Source organism: Pan troglodytes, chromosome 5 (assembly GCF_028858775.2).
Source record: "Pan troglodytes isolate AG18354 chromosome 5, NHGRI_mPanTro3-v2.0_pri, whole genome shotgun sequence".
Classification (NCBI taxonomy): Eukaryota; Metazoa; Chordata; class Mammalia; order Primates; family Hominidae; genus Pan; species Pan troglodytes.
In genome coordinates, this window is record NC_072403.2 from 33234290 (window position 1) to 33259019 (window position 24730).

Sequence of the window (24730 nt, forward strand, 5' to 3'; positions counted from 1 at the left end):
TTATGTGTTCCTTAAACTTAATATGTCTTGGACACATTTCAAACACACTTATACCTAAAGGTCTGCCTTATCTTAGCTATTTGATTCTATAGCATAGCATAATTTATTTAACTAGACCTCATTTGTTGGGCATTCAGGTGGTTCCTACCTTCTCTCTCTCATAAAGAAGTTTCACATCGCCTCCCGCTCCTCCTGTTGTGTGACCGCTACGCGCGCCGCTGCCGTGCTCTCCCGGCTCCAAGCGCAGACCAAGAGGTCCGCTGCCAGCAAGGCTGCTCTCCGCGTGCCGCAAAAGGATCTCAGAGTAAAGACGATCTTAAATTCGATATGTGAAGTTGATTTCCATGGAAACCTCGTCATCCTCTCCTGACAATTGTGACAGCTTTGCTTCTGATAATTTTGCAAACACGAGGCTTCAGTCAGTCCAGGAAGGCTGCGGGACCAGCAGCCAGGGCAGACACTCTGGACCTCTCAGGCAGGCGATGAAGTTTCCAGGGCGAAACACCAGGGGAGCAGCCAATAAAAAAGCAGAGTACCCCAAACCCTCAAGGAATTCTATGACTGGTTCCAATTCCGATTCAGAAGATGAAAGTGCCATGAATTTGTTTTGTTTTGTTTTGTTTTGTTTGAGGAAAGGGCTTGAAATATAAAGCAAAACAAAGCAATGCTTGTAAAACGCATGTCAGTATTAGAAGCTTCTCTGGTTTGTTCCCTGGAAGACATTCCCCGCCAGGCCCCAACTCACAATCAAGGAGACCCCAAGGTAAACATTCCTGGATGTTGCTTCAAGGAGACATTCTGAATGGAGAGAGCTCGGCCTCTTAGAAGTCAAGGTCAGGATCCTCGGGTCCCTTGGCGCTCTACCTACGGAAGAGAAGGAAGAAAAGACAGAGGCTAAGTACATGTTGGTGAGAAAGAGTAAGATTGTGGACGGCTACATGAACGAAGTTGAGATGCTCAGAAATCGTCCCGCCAGATCACCCATGATCCTTCCGCATATAATTCGCCCACCGGAAGAAATTACAGAGGAAGGTTTGGAGAACATCTGCAGCAACTCTCAAGAGAAGATATATAACCGTTCGCTGGGTTCTATTTGTCATCAATGCCGCCAGAAAACTATTGTTATCAAACAAACTGCAGAAACCCAGACTGTTGGGGCTTTCAAGGCCTGTTCTGCGGCCCCGACCTTAGAAACCCTTGTGGTGAAGAGGTCAGGAATGCTCTGCTGGATGCGAACTGGCATTGTCCGCCTTGTCGAGGCCGTGCAACTGCAGTTTCCGCTCGCAGCGAGATAGACTGTGGGGAACTGGGGTCCTTGAATATTTAGCCAAATACAATGGCTTTGGGAATGTGCATGCTTACTTGAAAAGTCTGAAACAGGAATTTGAAATGCAAGCATAATATTGGAAAATTCACTGCCTGTCTTCCACTTCTCAAATCTCTCTTGCTGAAGTTTTCAATTTTGTCATTGCTTGAAACCTGAATTAAAAATCTTGGTGATCAGTCTGTTTTATAAGAAACTTCCATCAAGAAGCAAAACAAGAACAAAAACAAAAACAAAAAAAAACCTTCCATCAAGAATCTTGACAATCAGCCTGTTTATAAGAAGCTCCAATCAAGATAAATCTCAGTAGAGACATGTGTTTCTGGAGCATCACTAAACGAATATTGCTGGCTATACTTTCCCCTCCTACAGTTTTCTCCTCTGCTCCCCACAACCTCCAATTCATAGTACCCCTTTCTGTTTCCAGTGGTCCTCTCCCCCTGCTTAGTTTCTGAAGTCTTTTTAAATGACAATTTTATGAAAGCATATTTGATTTAGTTGCAGTTGAAATAGCCCTGCAGTCCACTCATGAAACCTAAGCACTTAAAAACACAGTAGTAGTATTAATTAACTATGTCTATTGAATTTCAGAGAACAGCCCTCTAACTTGTTTATGCAAAAACAATGGGTATGTGGGTTGGGAGCCATGGCTCATGCCTGTAATCCCGGCACTTGGGAGGCAGAGGCAGGCAGATCACCTCAGGTCAGGAGTTCAAGACCAGCCTGGCCAACATGGTGAAACCCAGGCTCTAATAAAAACATAAAAATTAGCTGGGCCTGGTGGTGGGTGACTGTAATCCCAGCTACTCAGGAGGCTGATGCAGGAGAAACGCTTGAAACTAGGAGGCGGTGTTTGCAGTGAGCAGAGATGGTGCCATTGCACTTCAGCCTGGGTGACAAGAGGGAAACTCCATCTCAAAAAGAAACAAAAAACAAAAAACCAATGGATATGATTTAGTGTTTATACTAGTTGATATTTTTAACAGAATCGAGGCACAAAAGTCTTAAAACCATGTGGGAAACTTAGGTAATTGTTGCAGAGTGTAGCATATTACTTCAGATGCCTCTCATGAATATATTCCATGTATTGTGCTTATGATACAAGTTGTCACATATGAGTCCTAGTTGCTGCTAATTTCTTCTGCCTTAAAGTTAAGTGTAGCATCTCCCTTACAGAATCATGATCCAAAGGTTTGTGGGTAGTGTTATACTTACAATATAGATATATATAGATATATATGTCTATCATATTTATAGCCTATGTATGACTATATATGAGACATATATCAAATATGAGATATATATGATATATATGACATATATCATATATGAGATATATATTATATATGATATATATCATATATGAGATATAAATGATATATGATATATATCATATATGAGATATATATGATATATATGATATATATCATATATGAGATATATATGATATATATGATATATATCATATATAGCCTATGTAGACTATCATATATATAGTCTATATATGATAGACATATATGTCTATCATATATGTCATATAAAGTACTACCATTGTAATTTCCCAGGATATCTTTCGATGTCTTTCCTATACCATATAGGAAAGACATCCTGGGAAATTACAATGGTGAAACCTTAGGCGTAGGCTCATTGAATTCTTGGTATAAAACTTCATCATGGCCGGGCGCGGTGGCTCACGCCTTGTAATCCTAGCACTTTGGGAGGCCGAGGCGGGCGGATCACAAGGTCAGGAGATTGAGACCATCCTGGCTAACACGGTGAAACCCTGTCTCTACTAAAAAATAGAAAAAAATTAGCCGGGCTTGGTGGTGGGCACCCGTAGTCCCAGCTACTCGGGAGGCTGAGGCAGGAGAATGGCGTGAACCCGGGAGGCGGAGATTGCAGTGAGCAGAGATCGTGCCACTGCACTCCAGCCTGGGCGGCAGAGCGAGACTCTGTCTCAAAAAAAAAAAAAAAAAAAAAAATTCATCATAATTGTAGTTTGCCAAGTTTATTTCAGTTCACATGTTAAGTATTTCAAACAAATTCTTGGGCCAATTTGGGTGGAAACTTGATATTAATAACTAGTGTAGGGTTCTTTGCAGTTTCTTGAAAAAATTGTAGGCTAGGCACAGGGTTTATGTTTAGATTTTAAGCACCTTTATAACAATGAGAAGTTCTTTTTTAGAGGTGGGTAACTGTCAACAGTTTGTTAACCTGACGTCTCTGCTGATTTAGTTTCTGGGTAGAGTTCCTGTGTTGGCATTCTCCTTTTCTTTTGCATTAATCAAGTTGTTTGGTAGAGGTGGAATCTAAGTGTTTTTGTCTCAACCACCTGGGAAAATAGTTGTAAGTTGACCACTGTCTGATTTACAGAATATAATTTCTCTAAATCCACTCACATATTTTTCTTTCTTTCTTTCTCTCTCTCTTTCTTTCTTTCTTTTTTTTTTTTTTTCTTTTTTTTTTTTTTTGAGACGGAGTCTTGCTCTGTCGCCCAGGCTGGAGTGGCGGAGTGGAAAGTGGAGTGGCCTATCTCACTGCAACCTCCGCCTCCCGGGTTCAAGCAATTCTCCTGCCTCAGCCTTCCGAGTAGCTGGGACTACAGCCGCACGCCACCACGGCCCGCTAATTTTTGTATTTTTGGTAGAGACGGGGTTTCACCATGTTGGTCAGGCTGGTCTCAACCTCTGACCTCGTGATCCGCCCGCCTCGGCCTCTCAACGTGCTGGGATTACAGGCGTGAGCCACCGCTCCCGGCCCACAGATTTCTTATACAGATTTATTTCTGTTCTCTCTTTTTAAAATTTTCACTGAAAAAAATGCAAGTGTGCTTGGAATATGGATTTATACCTAAAAGGAAACTTTATATTACTTCCAATAAATAAGACGTGTTAGCTAGTTCATAGAGAAAATAACGAAAAAGACAAATACAGTGAAAAATTGTTATTTTTTTAAAGGGTAACTGATTTACAAAATCAGATACATGAAATGATTCTCAGTGAAACTAAAGAAGTTCTCAGAGAATATAATAAAAATGCTAAATTCAATTTCTCCAAATACACTTTAAAATTAGAATGTTAACTATTTGAAATGGTGAACAAAAGCCTTCTTATCTCGATACAATTGTAGGGTTACTAGGATTTTATAATTTTAGTATAAATAACATAAGATATAATTGAATTAGTGGCTAAATATTTATGCCATAATGAAAGCAACTAGGATACTCAATCTCCTGAGAATTTCAAACAAAACAGCTTTTAAAGATGTACACAAGCAACTCTTTCTAACACCACCACCGATAGAGGTAGAATGTAACTTTTACAAGAAAGGTAATTTAAAGGTAATCAGCGAACAACTTATCAAAAATCATCTAGTCCACAAGCGAGTTCACACAGATCACTGGTCTCCGTACCCTCTGTTGTGGGGAAGGACAGGGATGGCTTAAGACAGGGACTGAGCGGACTCGCTGTGGGGAATTCAGGTTCTGGGCGTGTCCCATTCATCCACTCGCAATCCCCTAGGCTGTGCCAGATGGCAATCACCCTTGGGACTCCTAGGTACAGACGCTGGTAGGACCGCCCAGATTCGCTTACTAGAAGATGCCCATAGGGTCCCGAGGCGAAGGTTTTCCAATTTCCTCAGGTGAAGGATATCTACTGGTGGCTACAGGGCACAAATAAAGGAAAAGTGCGTGGATGCCACTTACCAGTTCATGTCCAGCAGAGATCCGAATGCCCATTTTAGTTACATTTGACCCTCCAGACCCCTAGTCCCAGAACCTGCCCTCCCCCAAGCTCTCTCTCTACCTCTGTGCCCACTCCAATCAGTCAAACAGAGCATTCCAGGGCAAACCCAAAAGAAGAGCAGGCAATTTAGCCACCCTGGGGCTTGTAGCCTGAACTCTTCAGACATGTTGTCCCAGTCGGAGCCTGGAGACGCAGCTCAATATCTGCTTGCCCCAAGAACCCTGAGGCTCCAAGATCTCCGGACAGCCCTGGAAGACAGGCCGCTGCACTTATATAACAACAGGGTCCTCTCTGGTGCCAAAAGCCTGCAACCCATAGCAGAAAATAGCTCCTCCAAATAGCTCTTCATCCTCCAAATAACTGGGAGATGATTCCAGTCAAGCTGGAATAACAGGGATCAGATTTACATTCCTGCTGTAAAGAACCAAAACCTAACAAAAAAGATGAAATGACACTTTTCAAGACATACAGTATTTGGTAAGGAAGAATAGTAACCCCTGAATCACAGGGAAAAAAATGAATGATTGGAGAGAGGGGGAGGTGAGCACTAGGATTAGCTCCTAACTAAGGCCTTGAATTTCCAGGCCCCAATGCAGAGAGGCAGAACCCAAGCAGAGCCTGGTGAACTCCCAGAGTTGATAAGGAGTTGATAGACTGGGAGACTGGGGCAGCTAGAGTTAATATGATAGCATACCAGAAAGAAGAGAGCTGTAATAAGAGATAACTCCAGAAAGAACTTCTGCAGTATTCAGCTTAATATTCATGAGTATGTGCAGGTATGGAAACTATACAGGACAGAAAAGACTACCCAGAATGATCAGAGGTAATATGATATTGAATTGTCTAAAGTAACTAAGAAATTGTTTCTCCTTGTGAGACAAACAGGAATTATATTGCTGAATTTAATGCTTTCATCACAAAAAAGGGTAAGGGTCTAGATTAATGGTGAGGGGGAGTGGTGTGGGGGAAGAGACCCAAAATGTTGGCCGGTTAGTTCAGTTGGTTAGAGCGTGGTGCTAATAACGCCAAGGTCGTGGGTTTGATCCCCATATCGGCCACATATTTTCCTCAGTACTTTTTCTCGGTAGTTCTAGAGGAACTCGTCGGTTTTCAGCCACCAAAGAGCTAAGGATAATTAACAATGCAACTCATCGGTTTTTAGCCAGCGAAGAGCTGAGGGTGATTAACAGTGCTCTCAGATGGTACAAATTCCCTGCCATCATTTCTTAATCTATCTGAAACCTAACTCCATCCCCGAATCACCCAAATTTCTACATCTCCTCAGGTAAAGTTCTTATTCTTTTCTTCCAGGTGTAAGGGCTGGGGACAGAAAGCTGTTCAGGGCAGAGGGCCCAAGATCGGGAGTCCTGCCGAAGGAAAAAAAAAAATGAGAAATTAGAAGATTATTGGCGTCTTAAAAATTATTTAAATAAAGCTTACTTGATTTCAAATTGTCCTTCCAAATTACTATTGAAACCAACCTTGTTTCTCAAATTGACAAGAGATACAAGATAAAGAGAGAAATACTGAATTGCCCTTTCAAGTTGGAAGCAGTATGCAAGGTGCATGTTTATTAATCACAAGAGGCCAGATTCGACTCCTTTCTAGCTCATCCTTTCCTAAAAACAAAACAAGAAACCAAACCAAAACAAAACACACCAAGTCTGTGTTCCATGTTCAAAGCGATAGCTTCCTCTCAGGGCAATCTTTTCTGTCAGTTAAATCTAAAAAAGTCTTCAGAGACATATAATAACAATCTCCTAAGAATTTGTTCTCTTTATCTTGTATCTCTTGACAATTTGAGAAAGAAGGTTGGTTTCAGGAGCAATTTGGGAGGACAATTTGAAATCAAGTAAGCTTCATTTAAATAATTTTTAAAAAGCCAATAATCTTCTAATTTTTTTTTTCTTTCATTAGGCAGGGCTCCCAATCTTGGGTCCTCTGCCCTGAACAGCTTTCTGTCCCTAGCCCTAACACCTAGTGGAAAAGAATATGAACTTTACCTGAGAAGATGTAGAAATTTGGGTGATTCGGGAATGGAGTTAGAATTCAGATGGATTAAGAAACGATGGCAGCGAATTTGGACCATCTGAGAGCATTGTTTATTAGCCTCAGCTCTTCGCTGGCTGAAAACCGACAATTTGCATCGTTAATTATCCGTAGCCCTTCGCTGGCTGAAAACCGACGAGTTTCTGCAGAACTGCCATAAAAAACTACTGGGGAAAATACGTGGCCAGTACGGGGATCGAACCCGCGACCTTGGCGTTATTAGCACCACGCTCTAACCAACTGAGCTAACCAGCCGACGCTGGGGTATCTCTTTTTTTTTTTCCCTCCCCCCTCTTAATCTCGACCCTCATCCTTTTTTGGGAAAGCATTAAATTCAGCAATATAATTCTTGTTTGTCTCACAAGAAGAAACAATTTCTTAGTTGCTTTAGATTCTTAATAAAAAGAATGAGAAACTTTCTCTTAAAACAAAAACAAAACAAGGAAATAACATTTTTTATTTATTTATTTTTATTATTTTATTTTTTAAGCCGTGTTCCTAGAGTTGAAAGAGGACGCTTAAAAATTTCAAACTGCGGCGAATAGTCCAGGAATCCATGGAAACATTTGTTGCTTTCTAAATGTCTGGTAATCAGTACGTGCAGACAATGAATCAGACTCGGTGAAATATTAGCGAGTCCTTGTTTTGTAAGAGCCCTTCACTAACACAACCTAGAAATTGGCACCTGAAGGATATTCCCGACGAGTCTGTTTTCGATGGTCCCACCGTCGAGATCGTCCCAGGCAGGTTTCTCATGCCCGGAGCCTCCATTTGGAAGTTTCCCTACCTGTTGCCTCAGATTTCCAGAGTGACCTCAAATCAAAGCCCACTTTGAAGACCTTGGTATTGGAGAATTCTAGAAATGTGGCTCCACTCACCCTTCAGGGACGGTTAAACCGATCTTTCTACCCAGCCATTGTCTCCTAAAAATATTACCATTGTTTTTAATATCTTCTTTATCGTTCCAGAGATTTTTAACGCATAGCCAAAGTTAAACAAATGTTTTCTTTTTTCTCTTCACAAATAGTGGCATTTTATCTACTTTTTAAATCCTTTGCTTTTTTTTTAACTCAGAATATATTTTTGCAATTCTTTCATATCACAACAGAAAAGTGTTCATTCTCTTTTAAATATGCATAGTATTCAGTTATATGAGTATATACCAAAGTTTAATAGGCATAGCTTAGACTTCCATCCTCCTATTGCAAATTTTTCGTATCTATGAGCATACACCGTATCTGATGTATGCCATGATACTTTGCACATGTGGAAAGGCTGCATCAAAGAACATGTACATTGGCAATTTTGATGGCCATTGTCACACTGTGCTTTAGAGGGTTGATCCCAATACTCTTTTTGCTTGCTTGTTTGTTTTAACTATACTGAGCACAAATACGATCCTGAACACATTTCTTTTCTTTTGCTTTTTTTTTTCCGGTGAGACGGAGATTTACTTCTGTTGCTCAGGCTGGAGTGCAATGGCGCGATCTCGGCTCACTGCCTCCCAGGTTCAAGCGATTCTCCTGCCTCAGGCTCCCGAGTAGCTGGGATTACAGGCATGTGTCACCACTCCCGGCTAATTTTGTATTTTTAGTACAGACGGGGTTTCACCGTGTTGCCCAGGCTGTTCTCGAACTCCTGACCTCAGGTTATCCGCCCCCTTGGCCTCCCAAAGTGCTGGGATTACAGGCGTGAGCCACTGCGCCCGGCCAATCCTGGACACATTTCTACACCTTCTTCCTGAATTCCCTGCTACAAATTCGAAGCGAAACTAGGCAATCAGTATGTAGATTGTCTAGTTGGGGCATACTAGATTCTGGAACATTGTTTTGGGGGTACAAGTAATGATGTAAAGGGAATGTGATAGAATCAGGCGGAGAAGGAAGGGGCTGAGGGGACAGCACGGAGAAGGAGCCAACAGTGGCCTTATTTTGTGCACCTAGGAGAGTACAACACGGGCAGAAACACCTGAGGGACAGGAACTAAGACACGTCAGTCTGTCTGGAGATTAAGACTGAGCTGCAGAGTGGTACAGGGCGAGTAGTAGGAGATGAAGTCTGAGGAAGAAAGAACATTTATGAATACATGATGCAAAACCCTCTAGTAGATTACTATAAATGAATCAGAATACTTGATGGTAAGTGGATGGGGCACTAAAAATAAATTGGCCGGGCGCGGTGGCTCACGCCTGTAATCCCAGCACTTTGGGAGGCCGAGGTGGGCGGATCACCTGAGGTCAGGAGTTAGAGGCCACCCTGGCTAACATGGTGAAACGCCATCTCTACTAAAAATGCAAAAATTAGCTGGGCTTGGTGGCGGGCGCCTGTAGTACCAGCTACTCGGGAGGCTGAGGCAGGAGAATGGCGTGAACCTGGGAGGCGGAGCTTGCAGTGAGCCAAGATAGCGCCACTGCACTCTAGCCTGGGCGACAGAGCAGGACTCCGTCTAAAATAAATAAATAAAAATAAAAAAGGAATTATCAGGTGTTAATTGATCTACATTAAGTCTAAACTAAGAACTATGATCACTATAGGCCAAGTTAAGGATTTTCGAATTGGTCCTAACAACAATGGGAAACTATGCAAGGATTTTAGGCAGAAAAGTCACATGGACGGATTCACATTTTTAAAATTTGTTTATTATTTAGTTTTGAGACGGAGTCTGACTCCGTCTCCCAGGCTGGAGTACAGTGGCGCGATCTCAGCTCACTGCAACCTCCACCTCCCGGGTTCAAGCGATTCTCCTGCCTCAGGCTCCTCAGTAGCTGGGATTACAGGCATGCGCCACCACACTCAGCCATTTTTTTTTTTTTTCGTATTTTTAGTAGAGACGGAATTTCGCCATGTTGGCCAGACTGGTCTGGAACTCCTGACCTCAAATGTTCCACCCGCCTCGGCCTCCCAAAGTGCCGGGATTACAGGTGTGAGCCACCGCGCCCAGCCAGATTCACGTTTTAAAAAGATCTCTTTAACTTTCTGTAACAACCGCACAGGTCCAGTTCTAGACACTTGACAGGCATCAGGGAACTATAGCAACACATCACTAGTACCGGGCCAATGAAATATCTGCCCTCATAGAGGATGGAAACAGATATAAATAACAAACATAATAAAAATGTGAATTATAAAATGTGTAAGAAGGTGTTAAATGTGATTGGTAAATAGAGGCAGGTAGGAAGAACTGGAGTGATGAGAGTAGGTTGGAAAGCTAGAGTTGTTAGTATAGCCTTAATAAGATTGTGACTGGAAGAAAAGGAGCAATCAAGCCACCTGACATGTGAGGTGTCACAAGCAGAGTACAACCACTATAAAAGTCTAAAGGTGGGTACTTGCATGGAATGTTTGAGGAACAGTAAAAGGGTTCATGTGGCCAGAATACAAGAGAGGGAGACAGTAATAGAGATTAGATCAGAGAGAAATGAAGGATCGGAGTATATAGGATCTTGTAGGAGATCTTAGGAATTTGGCTTTAATTCAAGTAGAACGGGAAGCTATTGTATAATTCTGATTTTAGGAGAGGCAAATCTGATACATGCTTTAAAATACTGCTTTTAGTAGGTCTTTCGTAAATAGACTATAGGGGACTATATTCGGTTTTATATTCAGATTGCATTAGCCGGGCGCCGTGGCTCACGCCTGTAATCCCAGCACTTTGGGAGGCCGAGGCGGGCGGATCACGAGGTCAGGAGATTGAGACCATCCTGGCTAACATGGTGAAACCCCGTCTCTACTAAAAATACAAAAAATTAGGTGGGCCTGGTGGCAGGCGCCTGTAGTCCCAGCTACTCGGGAGGCTGAGGCAGGAGACTGGCGTGAACCCGGGAGGCAGAGCTTGCAGTGAGCCGAGATCGAGCCACTGCACTCCAGCCTGGGCGACAGAGCGAGACTTCGTCTCAAAAAAAAAAAAAAAAAAAAAAAAAAGATTGCATTAGGTTATTGTATTCTATGAGAAACAGACTCCAGGATATAGTTTTCATGAAGGAAGTCTATTGTGTATCCAGGAATGATACACAAAAGAGGACTCAACCATTCCCATGGGGAGCTCTGGAGCTACAATGATCCTTTAGAAATGTCCTGAATTGGGGAAAAGGAGTTGGGTCTTTGTACCCACTCATAGACGTGGCTTTAGATGTAGGCTGATCCCAGAGAAAAGATATAACCTTAAACAGGGTAGCTTTTTTAGCTTAGAACAATTCCTGGGAAGAGCTGAGCTTTGAGTTAGCAGCAAACAGCACTCCAGGATGTTGGGTGTCTGAGTACCTTGCTCCACAAAACATTGGGCAATGTAGAAAACCATTGGGTTCTAGGTAGAACACCATCATATCCATTACAGTCTACCACTTGCTCTACTCAGAGCCGCTTCCTTCATATAATGAATTCATCCCACCTGGGAATAACTTTTCTAGGATTCTGGTTGATCTCTTCGTGACTAAATCGTAAAAGAGGCAAGTGGCTGTTTGGCTCCTTCTATACCTCAAAAAAAAAAAAAAAAAAAAAAAGTCCGCAAACGGTTCCATATATCTAGGGCCGGCAGGCTCCATTTACCCACAGGGGCTGGCCTTGGCCTGAGTGCAGTAATCTCCGAGCTGGACTCTGAGTCCCGGTAGGGAGGAAAGCTCAGCAAGAACATCTGCCAGCCCAGGTTCCTTTCGAGGACCTCAGTACATGCACACACAGGAAAACACCCTAATCCCACTCCAAATCTTCCTGTAGCGTCCTGAGTCTCAGTGGAACCTTGTGATGATCCCATGGAGCGAGGCTTACGAGCAGCGAGTGAGCGACTGGAGCCCTGCCTGCACCTGGAGGGGCGGTTCTGGCCCAGTGCTCCCGGAAACGGTGGCTTTCGGCAAAGTCTCGGCCTCGCCTTGACCCTCCAGGAAAAATGTTCCTGAGCGGAAAGATCGTTCAAGTTGCCTGCGAACCAAGTCCTTGAGGTCTTTGTGGGGATCAGGCGATGAGAGCATCAATTATAATAATAATAATTTGTTCGGCAAAAAATTGCTCGGGTCTGTTCATGTCCACCCGAGTAGCCACGGACACTTGGCTTTGAAGAGGGCTTTTTCCTTGTCGAAAACAGGAAGGGCTCTGGTGGGAGAAAGGCGGCAGGTGTACTTCGGTTTATAGGCACACCACAGGTGACAAGGAGAACCTTCTCTCCTAAACGGCTAAATATGGTGCGGGGGTGCAATTCTAAAAACGTGCACTGAGAAATTCAGCTAAGGATTCCTCAAAAGTACAGGTTGCTTCTAGCCCGGTTTCGAACCGGGGACCTTTCGCGTGTGAGGCGAACGTGATAACCCCTACACTACAGAAACCCTGACGTTTGATAATTTTTCTCCTAGGAGGAGAAGAAAATTTTTCTGGATATCCAGATTTGGTAACATCGAATTGATCTTTTCTTTCAGGAAATTATCAAGGTTGATAAGCTTTCCTATTTATTAAAATCAGTAATATCGGAGTTCACGAGTCATACAAAGAAAATACTACGACTTGGGGAAAATTTTCTTTTCAAACACAGCACAGAAATTTTACATAGCCCCCCAGTAGGGGACTTTTTTTTTAAAGTACTCCCTCTGTTAGGCTTTCTCCAACAGCAGAAGGCTCGGTGATCTCCATCTCTTGGGAGGCAGAAAATTACCACAAGAAAATAGCCGGGAGGCAGCGGATTGAACCCTGGAAACGGCCCGCTCTTTGTGCTGGGCGGTGCTCGAAGGGAAGAAACTGAGGGCCCGGGAGTCGAGTGTGTCCAATTGTCTGCCAGGCAGGATAAGGACTGGGAAAAATGAAAAAAAAAATTCCTAGACATACACAACCTACCAAGCCTGAATCATGAAGACACAGAAAATCTGAACATACCAATAGTAGATAAGGAAATTGAATCAGCAATAAAAACATCTCCCATCAAAGAAAAGCCCAGGACCTGTAGCGTCTCTAGTGAATTCTACCAACTATTTAAAGAACTAATACCATTTATTATGGAAAACAGTATTGTGGTTCCTCAAAAAATTAAAAATAGAGATACCATATGATCCAGCAAACTCTCTAGTGGGTATATAGCTAAAGGAAGTGAAATCAGTATGTCCAAGAGATTATCTGCATACCACCAAGATATGGAATTCTTTTTTTTTTTTTTTTTGGTGGCACAGAGTCTCTGTCACCCAGGGTGCGATTTTGACTCACTGCAACCTCTGTCTCCCGGGCTCAAACGATTCTTGTGCCTCAGTCTCCCGAGTAGCTGGGATTACAAGCCTATGCCAATATACCCCGCTGATTTTTTTTTTTTTTTTTTTTTTTTGTATTTTTAGTAGGGGCGCGTTTTCACCATGTTGCCCAGGCTGGTCTTGAACTTCTGGGCTCTCCTCGGCCTCCCAAAGTGCTGGGATTGCAGGCGTGAGCAACTGCGCCCAGCCAAGATATGGAATTCTTGTGTTCACCAATGGATGAATGGATAGAGAAATGCGTTTAGCTTCCCTGTGCCTTGGAAGTATCATTTTCAATTTATCATGGGTGTGTACATTTTTATTGGTGTACTCGTGAGCTCATCACTAATTTTTGCAGTCTGTTAATCTACCATAGTTTCAGTTTCATTGTATTTTCTTATATATTTATATTGTGTACTGATGTGTGCATGAATTAGTAATGAGTACTCTATTATTTTAATGTCATAATTATTATTTATTAAAAATAATATTTAATATCAAATATTATTTATTACTTATATTATTTATTATTATTATAATTTATAATATGTCACATTATAAAATATTATTTAATTAAAATTTAATGTCACTATTATTTTAATGTCATAAAATACATGAAAATACATTTTTCTGTAGAATCACGTTTTCCTCCTACTGTGAATAAAGACATAACTCACTAAGGGGAAGAATCTTGGCCAAAATGTGTGATAAATCATGCAGCAGTTAAAAGTGTGCAAAAACAAACAGTAAAGGTGAAAGGAGGCACAAATTTAATAAAGTTACTCCATAAATCATAATTGACATTAAATGTTGGAATGTAGGAACTGATTTATTAACCATATAAATTTAAAACACACATGTTATCTTTTGACAAATTGTTTACCTATTTTAGTTTTCAAAGTGGGCAAAATTAACACCTCAAAACATAAAAGTGTTTTCAGAGAAGGATCACAGAGTGTGTGTGTGTGTGTGTGTGTGTGTGTGTGTAATGGTAATATGTAGACTTAACTGCACTTTTGCCTAAATGACAAAATGGCCTAGACCCAATCTGGCAGAGTCCTTTTTCCAGAAGAACTGGGAAAACTTTTCATATTTAAGTTTGGAACAACAGAGAGAACGGGAAGACTTTGGCATTTAGAGAATGTGAATATTTGTATTTCTCGATAAAGTGAGAAATCTTTTTGGAAAAGCTATGGCTTTAATCAGTTTCAAATCTGAGACCCCTTTCTTGTAGCCAGATGTGCTAACCAGTACACCCCAAAAAACTTTCTCTTCTGTGCAGCAATCCATAGCAGAATGAAAGGAGGATTCTTTGGATATACTCAAACCTAATAACTTTTAATATGTTTTTCTTTTTAGTATATTTTTATCCACAGTGTGTTTCTTCCTTCATACTTTCAATTCGTTAAAATTAACATTTAGGTTGGTGCAAAAGTAGTTGCAGTCTCGGACCATGAATTTTTAAATCATTATAACTAGGCTCAAACACATCTTTATTAATCAAAATAGGAACCTTTACAATCAACACATTTTTGCCAACAAGAAATAAGTTTGTTTATTCCTGGAGGGTAAAAATCTGTGCTTCGGGATTGGACAGAAAATGCTTGCATCCCCTCGTTGTGGAAGCGTTTTACCTGCAAAAAGTTGTGGAGATGTTTGAAGAAGTGGTAGTCGATTGGTGAGAGGTCAGATGAATATGATGGATTAGGAAAATCTTCGTAGCCCAATTCGCTCAACTTCAGAAGCGTTATTTGTGCGACGTGCAGTCGAGTCAACGTTGTTGTGAAGAATTGGGCCCTTCCTGTTAACCAATGCTGGCTGCAGGCATTGCAGTTTTCGATGTATCTCATTGATTTGCTGAGCATACTTCTCAGATGTAAAGGTTTCACGGGTATTCAGAAAGCTACAGTGAATCAGACAAGCAGCAGACCACCAAACAGCGAATATGACCTTTTTTTGGTACAAGTTTGGCTTTGGGAAGTGCTTTGGAGCTTCTTCTCGGTCCAACCACTGAACTAGTCGTCGCCGGTTGTCGTATAAAATCCACTTTTCATCGCACGTCACAATCCGATGGAGAAATGGTTCTTTGTTGCGTAGGATAAAGGAAGAAGACACTTCAGAACGGCCCTTTTTTTTTTTTTCGCTCAGCTCATGAGGTACCCATTTACCAAGGTTTTTCATCTTTCCAATTTGCTGCAAATGCCGCACGGTAAAATGGTCGACGTTGAATTATTTGGCAACTTCTCTTGTAGTTGTAAGAGAATCAGCTTCGCTGATTGCTCTCAATTAGTCTTGTCAACTTCCCATGGCCCGCCACTACAACTCTTCATCTTCAAGGCTCTTCTCACCTTTGCAAAACTTCTGGAACCACCACTGCACTGTACGTTCATTAGCAGTTACTGGGCCAAAGTGCGTTGTCCATATTGCGAGTTGTCTTCGCTGCTTTATGACCCATTTTGCACTCGAATGAGAAAATTGCTTGAGGCCGGGCGCGATGGCTCACGCCTATAATCCCAGCAATTTGAAAGGCCAAGGCGGGCGGATCACCCGAGGTTGGGAGTTCGTAGACTATCCTGACCAACAAGAAGAAACCGTCTCTACTAAAAATACAAAATTAGCCGGGTATAGTGGCGCATGCCTGTAATTTCAACTACTCGGGAGGCTGAGGCAGGAGAATCGGTTGAACCCGGGAGGCGGAGGTTGCGGTGAGCCGAGATCGCGCCATTGCACTCCAGCCTGGGCAACAAGAGCGAAATTCCGTCTCAAAAAAAAAAAGTTGAAGAGGGGAAAAATCGTTTATTTTTTTATATCTTGTTAAGAGGGAAGTGAACTTCGCGTCGTGGCCGGTTAACTTAATTGGTTAGAGCGTGGTGCTAATAATGTCAAGGTTGCGGTTTGGATCCCCGAACGGGCCACAGTGGGTGTTAGCTTTTCATCATTTATATCGATCAGCTGTGAACGCTGTGAACGCAACAATTATGTCTGAATACAAACTGTAGATCGTCACCGCTGAACCCAAGCAGTCATCAAGATAATTCCACCTGCTAGAGGGGGTATTAAGTAACACTTAATACCTTAATTTGAAAAAAGGATATTGTTTAGTTGTCGTCCTTTTTTTTTTTTTTTTTTTTTTTTTTTTTTTGAGACAGAGTCTCTCTCTTGATGCCAGGCTGGAGTGCAATCGCACAACTGGGCTCACGGCAAATTCCGCCTCCTGAGTTCAACCGATTCTCCTGCCTCAGCCTCCCTAGTTATTTTCCATAATCTTGATTCTTGAAGATTAGCTTGGCTTGTTATGTAATTCTTGGTTCACACTTTATTTTTATTTTTTAATGCTGATCTAATTTTTTATTTTACTGCTCAGAAGTCTGATACTAGGCTTCTGTTTATGGAAACTTTCCTTGGTTAATTGTTTCAATGATTACATCTACTCTATTGACTCTTTTCTTTCTTTGAGGTAATCCAATTAAAGTATTAGGTTTTCTGAGGCCTTACCTTAACCGTAAGCAGAAAAACCTTCCTTGCTCCTTTGTCTCCATATTTGTTTCCCTAAATTTCTTATTTGCATAGCAGCCATTGAGACTTTAGCTTGAAATGGAAAATATAATTTTTCTTCTTCAAACTTTCCCAACTCTCCACAGCACATCACACCAAAGTGTTAAGTGAAAGATCGTCCTCTTTATTCCTGGTCTAACCCTTATTTTCTCATTTTGTCTTATTTTCTCCTACTCCCTGCCTCAAATTTAGAATTCCTTGGAGTTTCCCCAAACACTGACTTATTTCTCCATGCTGCCTCTAATTCCAGATTCCCCTATCCCCTCCATCTCTCATCAGCCGATTTCTTACTTTTCATCTATTAAGTCTTGGATTGAGGGAAGAGAGAGACCCTCTCATATTGTTTTATATTGTTTTATACTCAGTACCTGTTTTAAGAAAAAAAGAAGGAAGTGAAATCAAAGACAGGTAGCCCGGCGCCAGGCCCAAAACCAGACCTGGGCTTGCCTGGCCTAAACCTAGTAGTTAAAAATCAACTCATGACTTAGAAACCGATGTTTTTCATAGAGTCCAGACATTGTAGAGAAAAACATTGTGAAACTCCCTGCCCTGTTCTCTTTCTCTGTGACCACCAGTGCTTGCAGCCCCTGTCAAGTACCCCTTGCTTGCTCAAATCAATCACGACCCTGTCATGTGAAATCTTCAGTGTTGTGAGCCCTTAAAAGGGACACAAATTGTGCACTTGAGGAGTTCGGATTTTAAGGCAATAGCTTGCCGATGCTCCCAGCTGAGTAAAGCCCTTCTTTCTACAACTCAGTGTCTGAGAGGTTTTGTCTGCAGCTCATACTGCTACAGGATCAGTTATCACTTCTTCTGAAAGCTTTTCCTCATTATTTGGAGTGACAGTTGCTCCTTTTCTATGTTTCCGTGATAGTGCATGAGTATTTATCTCTGTGGTTTCATTTGTCAATTTAAAATATAACCACCCTGTTTTGGGTAATTTTATTATGAAAAATCAGTGTTGAGCCCTTTGTTACCTCAGGCATGTCCATTTTTTCAAGATATCTGTTACCGCTAGAGCCTAGCTCAGGATGGGGCACATTGTAGGCTACTCATTAATTTCTTTGAAATAAATGTCTAATCAAATTGTTGAAAATAATAAACTCATGCCATTTATGCTGCAGATTTAATGTCAGAAAAAAATCATAAGACTCAAGATCTTGCTAACTGGGAAATACTGTCTTTCTTCTCTGTTTCCTGAAATATTGTGATCAATCCAAGTTTTAGCTGCCAAAAGCAGGAATTTTCCACTTTGCTATTTGTCAGAGATTCATAAGTGGCACTGTCCTGTCATGTCAACAGATTTGGAGGAAGAGCACCATCTCACTGTTGAGCACCTTCCAGATACCCGGGAAATGCTGGAAAAGGAAAAAAGACAGTGACAATTGTCAGTTGACATAGGAAGAGAAATAAAAAATAGACAAATGTTGTACATCATCTGTCCATTAAACAGATTGACATAATCACTGAGCATGTGCTTTCCAGACTGGTAAGAGTGACACAAACAATAGAATGACCGATGACTCCTAGATACACTCACCACACATGAATTCCCAGTCACATGAATTCCCAGATACCACCTCTCTTGTCATCACCTTCTGACAGTCTACTGGGCACAGCTCACCCCTCCCCCATCACATCCCCTGCTCAACACTGTCCTCCAGACAAGCATTGACTTTGCAGAAGCTTGAGTGGTCTCCAGATCTCAGTGTGTTGGATTCTCCTGGCTCCTCAAGGTCAAGAAGAGAGTTGGAAATCAAAGCCATAGGAAAACATCAAAGAGTTCCTTGAAATCACATCCCTGTGTTTACTCTGCCTAGCTTTGGGGGAGAAATTTAGACTCTAGTTATGAGCTGTATTTGGTTATGAATCATGGAGTTTCTACAGCATTAATTTTAACAAATAGAAAGTGTGAAGGAAAGGGCCGGGTGGGGTGCGGTGGCTCACGCCTGTAGTCCTAGCACTCTGGGAGGCCGAGGCCGGTGGATCACGAGGTCAGGAGTACGAGACCAGCCTGGCCAACATGGTGAAACCTTGTCTCTACTAAAAATACAAAAATTAGCCAGGCATGGTGGCGCACGCCTGTAATCCCAGTACTCAGGAGGCTGAGGCAGAAGAATTGCTTGAACCTGGGAGGCGGATGTTGCAGTGAGCCGAGATCGTGCCACTGCATTACAGCCAGGGAGAGAGTGAGACTCCATCTCGGGGGGGTGGGGGCAGGGGGAAGAAAAAGGGGGGAAAAAAAGAAAGTATGAAGGAAAGAAACACACTGTGGATAAAAATATAAAGAAAAACATGACTGGGGGCAGTGGCTCATGCCTGTAATCCCAACACTTTTTGAGGCCAAGGCGGGTGGATCACCTGAGGTCAGGTATTCGAGACCAGCCTTACCAACATGGTGAAACCCTGTCTCTATTAGAAATACAAAATTAACCAGGCGTGTCAGCACCTGCCTATAATCCCAGCTGCTTGGGAGACTGAGGCAGGATACTTGCTTGAATCAGGACCGGGAGGTTGCAGTGAGCTGAGATCGCAGCACTGCACTCCAGCCTGGGCAACAAGAGCGAAACTCCGTCTCAAAAAAAAAAAAAAAAGAGAGAGAGAGAGAAAGAAAAAAGAAAAATATTGAAAGTTATTAGGTTTGAGTATATCCAAAGAATCACCATCTCATTCTGTTGTGAAAGGCCTGATTGTAGCAGGGAGTTTCTGTAATGTAATAATTAGCATGTCCGCCTAGCATGTGAAAGGATTCTGGTTTTTAAATCCAGTGGAAACAACAGCTTTTCCAAAAAATTTGTCTCATGGATACCTTCTTCCAGTCTGAGGCTGGCGTTTTCTCTCTCAATAGCCTTTTGATGAAGATAATGTTTAGTTTGGATGAAGTCCATAGTTTCAATCTTTTTAAAAATGCTTACTTGTTTTGTCAAATCTACAAAATATTTGACTATCGCAAAGGCAAAAAGGATTTTTCTAAATTTTCTTTAATAGGCTTTGTTTTCATTTTCACTTTAAGGTGTATGGGTGAAAAATTTGAGCAGGTGCTTCACAAAGACGGCCAAATGGCAACTGAACAATTTGCAATCAGGGAAAAAAAAAAAAGAAAGAAAGAAAGAGGGAAGAGGGTCTAAACAAGCAAATAAACGAAAAACGAGAGGTGAGGCTACCAGGTTTCTTCCATTTCTGGCAAACATTTATTGTTGTTGTTTTTTCCTTCACAGAATTATTTTCAGAAACCTTCCACAGGAGATTCGTGCGTGGAGGGGGTGGGGTGGAAAGTAGTAGGGAATGGAGAAGATTACTAAGAAAAGTTTCCTGTCTGGAACCGCGGCAGATCTCTTTGGATAGAGATGACTACTTAACCTCACTCTGCTTTCCTTCGCCGCGGTTGCGGCCGCGACCCTGTTCTTACCACCAGCAATTCCTCCAGGGACTTGGTCAGCAGCCCAACTTGATCTGCGTCTCTCTGCTAAGGTGTTTCCGCAACAGGGTCAACTCCAAGCCTCACCTTTCTAGGAATCCCGGGCGCCGCGCGGGGGTCGGGACTCCGACCTGCATTTCCAGGCGGTTTCCCTGGGTCAGGCGGCCACTCTCTGCCAGAGATTGTCAGTTATCCAACTGTCAATAGAGCCGCCGCTCCAGCGAGTTTAATTTAGGCACAGAAAAGTCCTGCCAGGGTTGAGGTGGGCTTAGGAAGAGTTTACTTGAGTGTGTGATTTAGAAATAGATCTATGGGACAGACAGACACGAAATCGGGCATTGGGACCCTCGCAGGCAGGGTATCTAGACTGGCAGCTGCCGGTGCAGGATATTGCCAAGGACTCGGCATCCGGCTCAGCTCAAGGTGGGGACGAAGACGTCCCGGTTGCAAGGAGGAGCCCTACTCCCCCCGGAATCAGAACTGTGCATAGCGGGCTCTGGATTTGCCGGGATGTTTGAGGAATTTGAAATGAGAAAGGAGAGGAGGAAATGGTTTAATGGTATATTGAGTTACTGGAGTGTATTTTAGTCACAGATTTTGGTTTTAAAAAATGAGAAATATGGAGTGCAGGATTTCTGCCTGATTGAGTACAAGGCGAGAAAATAAGTGCTACAACCTCCCTAGTCCACCTACACTTCAATGTCTTAAATCCTAGTGCATCTGCAGAGCCCAGCACCGGATGGGGGAGGGGAGTGGGGGCGGAGAGAGAACAGAACTGGAATTCTAGGTAGGGGAGTCAAATTTGCTAGGCTCTCAACTGAGACCATCGCATTTGTTCTTAGTTGGCTAAGGGTATACACATGATCTGAATCTCTCTGAGTATTCCCAAATTGTTTGGGGGAAAATTTAGCTGGTTTTAACTTAGAGATTAGGTCACACTAGGTCTCACATCCTGTGTACTTTGAGAGGACAAAAGGATAAAGGGTAGAAACTGGCATTTTAAAAGAACCGATTATCACATATTTTATAGCTATTTAATAAGGTAATCCTTAATATTATGACCTGAAATCCTCTCCATGGCTGACTCTCATGTGTTCAGCTTTATTTCATACCCCACCGCCCCTTTCTCTCCAACCACACTGTCCTACTTGCAAATCGGTCCCTCTTATTTACCATGGGTTTGGGTACATATGATTTCTTTTGCCTTTAACACTCTTTTAAACCTAGTTAACATCTCCCCAACCTTTAAACTTGAGCATCATTATTTTCTCAGAGAACTCTTCCCCTAAACTTTCTAAATTAATCTTCATATATATTAAAGGAGAGCACTATATGTCTCTCTTTTCTTGGAAATGCTGCATTAATTTGGATGATAACTTGATTACTGTCTGTCTCTCACAAGAAAATAATTTCCAAGAAGACAGGTGCAGTGCCTGGTTTCATTTACTAATAAAACCCTACAGTCCATTGCAACGCCCATATATGCAATGGACACACAATAAATATTAGTTGACTAATATGTGAACCCATACCATTCTACAAAGTAAATGTTAAACTTATTTTGAGACAAGGAACTGAGGTTAATAGTTAATTGTCCAAATTGCAGAATTAGTAAAATAGTTATTTCCTATTTTTCTCGGATTTGAGACTCAATTGCAGAAACTGTGTAACCAGTAGGGAAAGAGGAATTGAATTCTTGCCTTTAAAAATAACAGAAAATAACAATGGCCTTCATGGTCAACATCTTTAAGGAAAAATGCAGACTGGTGTCTTTGAACAGGATTTTCACAATCATCACAGTGAGACACTAATTAACCACACAAATTGAATGCTGTATAGAGAGGTATTTGATAGACAATAGAACCTTTCCACTTTCCTGATAGTCCTCTGCCCTTCCCAAATTCTGTAAACATGCTTACCCTCGTGATATATCAAGAACAATATGAAGATCTCCAGACAGGAAACGCAGACATCTGGTCATCAAGATAGGAGATACATTCACTTTGAGCCTCAACTTAATTTCGCAATATTCTGGCCACCGCAACCCTTCCTTTTACATTATGTAGACTCTTGTCTACTACATTACATCTCTTTACATTTTTATCCATAAACATCGACAACAACGAAATCACACTCTTCTGAATTCCTGCCTCTGCCCCGTGAAAAGAAAAAAAAAGAAAAAAAAAATGTCAACGTCCACAGTAACGAGCCTCGCATCTGAGGGGAAATTTTCTTAAATTCTCCAGTCACGCCTGAAAAAAAAAAGTTTTAATGGAGGACTTTGTAGTAAAGAAAAGCATGGTAACCTTGATAATTTACTGAAAGGAAAGGCCAATCAACTCGATGTTACCAAAGCTGAAACAGAAAAATTTAATTCTCCCTTAACGAAGGAAGTCAACACAGCACACAGGTTTCCGTGGTGTAGTGGTTATCACATTCGCCTTACACGCGAAAGGTCCTCGGGTCGAAACCGAGCGGAAACAACTTGCAATTTTTTGGGGTGTTTCTGTTTTCCAAGATTCCCTTAGCTGACCTTGACAGTGGACGTCTTTACAATGGCACAATGGCACCATCGCACGATCTCTCGAACACTCTCAGCTTTCAAAAGCAGAATACTGTTCTATTAGGTGTTTTTCTCTGCATGTTGTCGGCAGTGTTCTGAATAGGAGGAGATCCCTGCCTTTAAAGGGGGCGAGATTGGGGTGGAGGGGTCTCTGCTCTCTTCCTAATGCGAACTGTCGCCTGCTGGCTTTATTCAAGGAGAGGCTCTTGGGGATTTCCGTAAGTAAAGTCTCCGCTTCTAGACCAAGAGTCCCTGACCACTTGAGTGAACATTACCAGTCTCCAGCAATTCATTTATTGTCAGACAATATTTTCAAACATCACATGACTTTTAGAGAAGACAAGAAGAGAAAATGGGGAGGGAATATGTGTAAGACAAGATACTGCAGGGAGAGCTCAATTAGGGCAGACGTTACTGCGTCGCCTGTTTCTCCACGATCATTTCCCTTGATGGTCCTATCTCCCGATCGCCACAAAGACCTCAGGGATTAGGGTCGCAGGCGCCTTGTTTAATGACCTTTTGGCTTGGAGCATTTCCAATGCGGGTCAATGCGTAGTAGCACTTTTGCGGGAAGCTAGCGTTGCATGGAACATTGGGCCGCACCCGCCTCTCCAGGTCCCGGCTGGGCTCTGGTTGCTCACTCACTGCTGTGAACCTGGCTCCCTCCGAAGCATGGCAAAGTTCCACTTAAGGACGCTCCAGGTGAATATGGGGTAAAGCTAGGGTGTTTCCCGGCATGTACATACACTGGGGTCCTCGAAAGGAACCTAGACGGGGAGATGTGTGGGCACAAAGTGTGAAGATGTTTGTGTCACATGTTAAGTTAACCAGAGTGCGTCCACCACAGAAGAACTAAACAACTAACTAACTGGAATGATTCTACCGGTTTTTGTCAGCTAGCTTTAATAATTTAGCCACTACAGTGCTGGCAGATTGATTACATGAATTGAATAGCCTAAAGTCAGCGATGGAAGCTAAGCATGGGCCCAGTAACAATGGGCTTGTCTGTTACAGGAACTTAAAAAGATCTTTTCAAAATGCAAATCTGTTCATGAGACTTCTCCGCCTAAAATCCTTCCATGGATTCCCATTGTTGGTAGGGCCAATTCAAAAATCTTTAACTTGGCCTATACATAGTAATCATAGTTCTTAGTTTAGACTCAATATAGATCAATTCATGCCTGTTAATTTTAGTGCGCCATCCTCTTTACCATCAAGTAAAGTATCCTGATTTATTTATAACAATCTACTAGAGGGTCCTGCACCATGCACATGTTCTCTCCTCCTCAGGCCTCATCTCCTACTACTTGCACATCACTCTGCAGCTCAGTCTTAATCACCAGACACACTGACGCTGTCTCAGCTCTTCTCCCCTCAGGTGTTTTGGCCATGTTGTTCTCTCTGAGGTGCAGAAAAGAAGGCCTCTGCTGGCCCTTCTCCTTGCTCTCCATTCAGCCCCTTCCTTTTCCCACCTGATTCTATCACATTCCCAAAGTCTCGCCTAACTGAGAGAAGGTGATATTCCAGAAACAAACATTCCCCAGTATGATTTCTCTACATTTTCACTGATTGTAATTCAGGAAGAAGGAGGGGTAGAAATGTGCCCAGGGTCCTATTTATGCTCAATATAGTTAAAACAAACAAGCAAGGAAAAAGAATATTGGGATCAACCCTCTAAAGCACAGGTGGACAATGGCCGTCAAAATTGCCAATGCACTACTCTTTGATGCAGCTTTTCCACATGAATGCAAGGTATCATGGCAGATATCAGAGATGGTGTATGTTCATAGATATAAAGAGTTTGCAATAGCCGATGGAAAACTAAACTAACTGCTCATTAAACTATGATATATAATAACATAATTGAATACTATAC

At 42.2% G+C, this 24730-nt stretch overlaps 4 non-coding genes and 1 pseudogene across 4 annotated transcripts; 3 read left to right on the forward strand and 2 right to left on the reverse strand.

Annotated features, from left to right (window-relative positions):
- The first annotated feature begins 305 nt into the window (after positions 1–305).
- On the forward strand, positions 306–1919 carry LOC100608927 (cell division cycle-associated protein 7-like; annotated as a pseudogene).
- Positions 1920–6054: 4135 nt separating this feature from the next.
- TRNAI-AAU (transfer RNA isoleucine (anticodon AAU)) lies at positions 6055–6128 on the forward strand. The gene has a single exon. It is a non-coding gene; the product is annotated as a tRNA-Ile (tRNA).
- Positions 6129–7300: 1172 nt separating this feature from the next.
- TRNAI-AAU (transfer RNA isoleucine (anticodon AAU)) lies at positions 7301–7374 on the reverse strand. Its single transcript has one exon. It is a non-coding gene; the product is annotated as a tRNA-Ile (tRNA).
- Positions 7375–12359: 4985 nt separating this feature from the next.
- Positions 12360–12433, reverse strand: TRNAV-CAC (transfer RNA valine (anticodon CAC)). The gene has a single exon. It is a non-coding gene; the product is annotated as a tRNA-Val (tRNA).
- Positions 12434–22701: 10268 nt separating this feature from the next.
- Positions 22702–22774, forward strand: TRNAV-UAC (transfer RNA valine (anticodon UAC)). Its single transcript has one exon. It is a non-coding gene; the product is annotated as a tRNA-Val (tRNA).
- Positions 22775–24730: the final 1956 nt, after the last annotated feature.